This window comes from Lathyrus oleraceus, chromosome 7 (genome assembly GCF_024323335.1).
Source record: "Lathyrus oleraceus cultivar Zhongwan6 chromosome 7, CAAS_Psat_ZW6_1.0, whole genome shotgun sequence".
Classification (NCBI taxonomy): Eukaryota; Viridiplantae; Streptophyta; class Magnoliopsida; order Fabales; family Fabaceae; genus Lathyrus; species Lathyrus oleraceus.
This window is the reverse complement of record NC_066585.1, coordinates 417,900,547-417,907,021: the sequence shown is the minus strand read 5'-3', so window position 1 is coordinate 417,907,021 and position 6,475 is coordinate 417,900,547.

Sequence of the window (6,475 nt, the reverse complement as noted above, 5' to 3'; positions counted from 1 at the left end):
CTACTACCTGTTACTGGGTGAGGAGATAATAAAGATCTGACAGAGAGAACATGCTTCATCGGTTAAGATGAACATATCAAGGATGACTCGCTGAGAACCCACAGGAGGGAGTATTCATTACCGGTTACTGGGTAAGAATAGCCTTGCTCGGGAAGACTGCAGAAAAATAGGATTTACAACTACCAGTTACTGGGGAGAAGACCAAAGGATGAGAGTTTCCTTCATCGATTAGGATGAACATATCAAGGATAAACTCAATAGGGAAGAAAATTTGTCATTGGTTAAGATGAACATATCAAGGATAGACTTTCCTGGGAATGTCAAAGAGGATATCCGTCATCTATTAAGATGAACATATCAAGGATAAACCAACTGAACAAAAAGTAGGAATTACATCTATCGAATGCTGGATAGAAGACCATCAAAGAGAAAATCCGTCACCGGCTAAGATGAACATATCCAGGATAGACTCTAAGAGGAGAGAAAATAGGAATTACATCTATCAATTACTGGATAGAATACCATCAAATAGAAAATCCATCACCGATTAGGATGAACATATCAAGGATTAACTCTGCGAAGGGGACAAAAAGTAGGATTTACAACTACCGCTTACTAGGTAGAAGACCGCAAAGAGAAGGAAACCCGTCATCGGTTAGGATGAACATATCAAGGATTAACTCACTGGGAAACAAGAATAGGGATTACATCTACCTTTTTACTGGGTAGAATACCAAAGGTGAGAATATCCGTCATCGGTTAGGATAAACATATCAAGGATAAACTCAGGCAGGGGAAAGAAAGATATCCGTCATCGGTTAGGATGAACATATCAAGGATATACTTTCTAAGGAATAGATCCACTAGGGACTCTACTGAGGAGAAAAACAAGGGTACCTTTGTCGGGTATTGGGAGAGAAGTAACAAACTAAGAAGAATATTACCAATTACTAGGCAATAAACTCTCAGGAGACTCGAAGCATCTATCTAAGTAGGAGCTAGACAAAAACAGTCAATCAAGACTCAACCCAATGAGGATATAACTCAAGGGGAGTGATTCCATCCAGATAAACACCTAGGGAGGAAACTGAAGTAATAATCATCCACGAGGAAACAAACTTAGTGGGGAGGGGGAGAAAGGTTAAAGTCTTTCTGCCTAAGGGGCTGACGCTCTACAATTGAGGGAGGACAGACACCGAAATTTGTATGGGGATAAAGTACCGCCATACAGAGAATGAGAATTTCAAATCAACAAGATCAATCAAATATGACGATGCAAGTATGCAAATTATGAAATTATATGAATGTATATGTATATGTATATGTATATATGATGATTACGCTGACAAAATGATCACAAAGGATACAAAGGTGTCGTAAAAAATTTGAATCATCGGTACAATCCTCGGTCAATCCATAAAAAGAGGGAGACAACTGCTGGAGAACAGAGAGATCAATAAACCAAAGGCTTCAAACCTAGCCGAGGGAGGAGATAAACTGAGGAGAGGATAAATTATCGAGCCTGCAGGGGATTTTAGGTCAACACCATATCAAATGGGAGACAACCATGCAGAAGATAGACACAAAATAGCTGCTCCGAAACCAGGAGGAAACTTTGACTGGGAGCGAGTCAGATGGCGACTGGTGGGGAAACCAATGCGATCTACTGGGGAAACATCTTACTCTGCTTAAGATCAACCTTGTTGGGGAATACATAAACACTACCGAGAAATAACACGCTGCAAGGTACTGAATCAATCAACTTAGCTGGGAAAAAGGAATCAAAATTCCGCTAGGGAACAAACACTTCGCAGGGGAACCGGGTCAACACAAATGACTAGGGATACCCGAAGGGTCAACTGCTTAGGGAACCTCTGATGCTTAGCACTTAAGGACTTGTTGCTCTTTGAAGTGTTGTTGATACTTCCTTTTTAATTTGCTTTGAAAATTTCTTATTTATATATGTTTTAAGAAAAAGATTTTGATTAAAAAAATTTAATTTTCAAAATGATCTTAATAGAATTTAAACTATTAGCTGAATTAAATAAGAGTAGAAACAATTGGATAAAAGCTCAACTTTAATTAATGGGATGGTAGTCTATAAATGACAAGACTCCATAGATTTTTACAAAGGTGAAAATGGTAATTTACATGGAAAAGGGCTACATTGAATACAAATGATCCTTAATCCTTCTACCAACTCTTGATATCCATTGTGCTCTTGACCGCTACCTAGATGATGAATCGACGTCAAGCCTTGTGCTCAACAAAGTCTTTCCAAAATTAGACGATAAGTAGACTGCAGTTACTTGCCATAATCCCTAATTTTTGCATTAGTTGCCGCAAGGTGGGGTACTCAACTTATCGGGATTTTTGTTTTGTTTTTTTATGTCTCTAACTTTTGCCTGAACCGCCCTTTTGGGTTTTCAATCCACCGAGACGCTCTTTTTTGCCTAAGTCGCCCTTTCGGGTTTTCAACTTAGCGAGTTGTTCTTTTCTTTTTTTTAGGCAAAGTATTTCTTGACTGCATTTGCGTTCACATGACGAGTAAACTCTTCACCATCCATGGTCGTAAGAATCAGAGCACCACCTGAAAAGGCTCTCTTAGCAACATATAGGCCTTCATAATTAGGAGTCCATTTTCCCCTTGAATCAGGTTTGAAAGACAGGATCTTCTTGAGCACAAGGTCACCTTCTCTAAACACACGAAGTTTGACCTTCTTATCAAAAGCTTTCTTCATCCTCTACTGATATAACTGACCATGACACATGGCACTCAATCTCTTCTCTTCAATCAAACTCAACTTATCAAACCTGGTCTAACACCGTTCAGCTTCAGTCAACTTGGCTTCCATGAGCACACGCAATGAAGAAATCTCAACCTCTACGGGAAGCACTGCTTCCATACCATACACAAGAGAGAAAGGGGTTGCTCCTGTTGAAGTGCGGACGGATGTATGATACCCATGCAAAGCAAATGGGAGCATCTCATGCCAATCCTTGTATGTGACAACTATCTTCTGAATAATCTTCTTAATGTTTTTATTCGCAGCTTCAACAACCCCATTCATCTTAGGTCTGTAGGGAGAAGAATTATGATGTGCAATCTTGAAGTCTTTGCAAAGAGCTTCCACCATATTGTTGTTCAAGTTTGATCCATTGTTAGTAATGATCTTACTTGGCACAACATAACGGCATATGATCTGATTCTTGATAAACCATACAACAACTTGCTTGGTTACATTTGTGTACGATGCTGCTTCAACCCATTTTGTGAAGTAGTCAATTGCCACCAAAATGAAACGATGTCCATTCGAAGCTTTGGGCTCAATCATCCCAATCATATCAATTCCCCACATGGAGAAGAGCCATGGGGAAGAGATAACATTCAAAAGTGTCGGAGGAACATGAATCTTATCAGCATAAATTTGTCACTTGTGGCACTTCTTCACAAATTTGCAATAGTCAGATTCCATTGTCAACCAATAGTAACATGCTCGCAACAACTTCTTCGCCATTGCATGTCCATTGGAATAAGTACCAAAGGAACCTTCATGGACTTCAGTCATCAATAGGTTTGCTTCGTGTCTATCCATGCATCTGAGCAGAACCATATCGAAGTTTATCTTGTACAGTACATCACCATTCAAGTAGAAATTACCGGCTAATCTTCTCAAAGTCTTCTTATCTTTCAAAGATGCCCCAGATGGATAAATCTGACTTTGGAGGAAACATTTGATGTCATAATACCACAGCTTCTTGTCTTTGATCTCTTCAACAGCAAACACATGAGCTAGCCTATCAAGACGCATTACAGACAAATTAGGAACTTCATTCCAATACTTCACTACAATCATTGATGCCAACGTTGCAAGAGCATCTGCCATCCGATTTTCATCTCGAGGGATATGATGAAACTAAACCTTTGTAAAGAAAGTTGAAATCCTCCTCGCATAATCTCTATATGGTATTAAACTGGGTTGATTTGTCTCCCATTCACCTTTGACCAGATTCATAACCAAAGTCGAATCTCCAAAGACATCTAAATACTTGATTTTGAGATTCATGGCCTCTTCAAGTCCCATAATGCAAGCTTCAGATTCTGCCATGTTGTTTGTACACTTGAAAGTCAATCTAGTTGTAAATGGTAGATGTGTGCCTTGAGGAGTAATGAATACTGCCCCAATGCCATTTCCATATTGATTAACAGCTCCATCAAATACCATGCCCCAACGGGAACCAGGTTCTGGCCCTTCTTCAAGCAATGATTCATCACAATCTTTCATTTTCAAGTACAAAATCTCTTCATCAGGAAAATCATACTGCACTGACTGGTAATCTTCAATTGGTTGGTGAGCCAAATGGTCACCCAAGATACTACCTTTGATCGCTTTCTGAGATCGGTATTCAATGTCATACTCTGATCACAACATCTGCCAACGGGCAATCCTCCCAGTTAAAGCAGGCTTCTTAGATATATACTTGATCGGATCCATTTTGGATATCAACCAAGTGGTATGATTCAACATATATTGACGCAGACGCTTAGCAGCCCAAGCCAATACACAACAAGTTTTCTCAAGCATAGAATACCAAGTCTCACAGTCGGTGAACTTCTTACTAAGGTAGTGAATCGCAAATTCTTTCTTTCTAGTCTCATCTTGCCGACCAAGGACACAACCCATACTATCTTCGAGCACAGTCAAATAAATGATCAATGGTCTTACTTCAACAGGCGGAGACAAAATCGGAGGCTCAAGCAGATATTCTTTGATACTATCGAAAGCTTTCTGGAAGTCTTTGGTCCAATCACAAGACTGATCTTTCCGAAGAAGCTCGAATATAGGTGCACATGTGGCAGTCATGTGGGAAACGAATCTGGAAATATAATTCAAGCGGCCGAGAAAACCTTTGACTTGCTTCTCAGTTTTGGGCGCAGGCATCTCTTGTATTGCTTCGACCTTAGCAGGATCAACTTCAATACCTTTCTCGCTTACAATAAAGCCCAACAACTTACCAGAACGAACACCAAAAGTACACTTATTGGGATTCAAGCAGAGTTTATACTTCCTCAAACGCTGGAATAACTTCAAGAAATGCTCAACATGTTCTTCTTCATCAATTGATTTAGCAATCATGTCATCGACGTAAATTTCAATCTCTTTATGCATCATATCATGAAAAAGAGTAGTCATTTCTCTTTGGTAAGTTACACTAGCATTCTTTAAACCGAAAGGCATCACTCTATAACAGAATATTCCCCAGGGTGTAATGAATATGGTCTTCTCCATATCTTCGGGTGCCATTTTGATCTGATTATATCCGGAAAATCCATCCATAAACGAAAAGACTTTGAATTTAGCAGTATTGTCTACCAACATATCATTGTGTGGCAGAGAGAAATAATCTTTCGGACTGGCTTTATTCAAATCTCTATAGTCAACACACATGCAGACTTTTCCATCTTTCTTCGGCACAGGCACAATATTGGCCACCCAATGTGGATACTCAGTGGTCATAAGGAAACCAACATCAATTTGCTTTTGAACTTCCTTTTTGATCTTGATAGTCATATCAGGATGCGTTCTTCTCAACTTCTGCTTGACTGGCGGGTATTCTGGCTTCAACGACAATCTATGCTCCACAATCTCAGAAACCAAACCAGACATGTCTTGGTAGGACCAAGCAAACACGTCTGAATACTCTCGAAGAAGATCAATCAACCCCTTCTTGACATTTGAACACAGGAGAGACCCAATCTTAACTTCCTTCACATCATCCTCGGAACCCAAGTTGACTAGCTCAATCTGCTCTTCGAACGGCTGAATGGTCTTTTCGTCTTGCTCAAGAAGACGAGATAATTCATCACTCACTTCTACATCACTTTCCTCCCCGACCTCAAACACAGGGAATTCAAAATTTGGAAAAGGAGAAGGATCATTGTATTCAATGCGGTTAGAAACCAACCTGCATAATGATTTGAAATTTTGATTTTAGAGAAGTGAATTTGTGGCCAAATATTATGCAGATGGACAATTATATTGTTTATTTATGTTTTTTGTGATTACAATTTTCAGAATAAAACAAAAAGTAAAAACAAGACATCATAGATGTGGATGAATAGAATTAATTTTATTAATGATCAATTTGGAGATGCCCAAACAATGTTCACTTCTCCCTTAGGCATATGAGAAGGATTTTAAAACATATAAAAGCAATTACTTAGATCGATGCAAAATAACAAGAATATCAACAGCAGTCCAATTGTTGCAAGCCTTTCCATGCGTCACAAAATTGGTGCAGTCTTCCTCTTCGTCATCTTCTAGCACAACAACTAAGTGTTGTTCATTGCCATGAATGAACCCTCCTCTACGGAAGCTAAGTTGCACCTCTTAAAAGCCTGCAATTGGTGAACCTTTCTAGAACCCCAAACCGGTTCTGCCTTTGTTGTCGGAGACCTCTACCATGCGCCCCC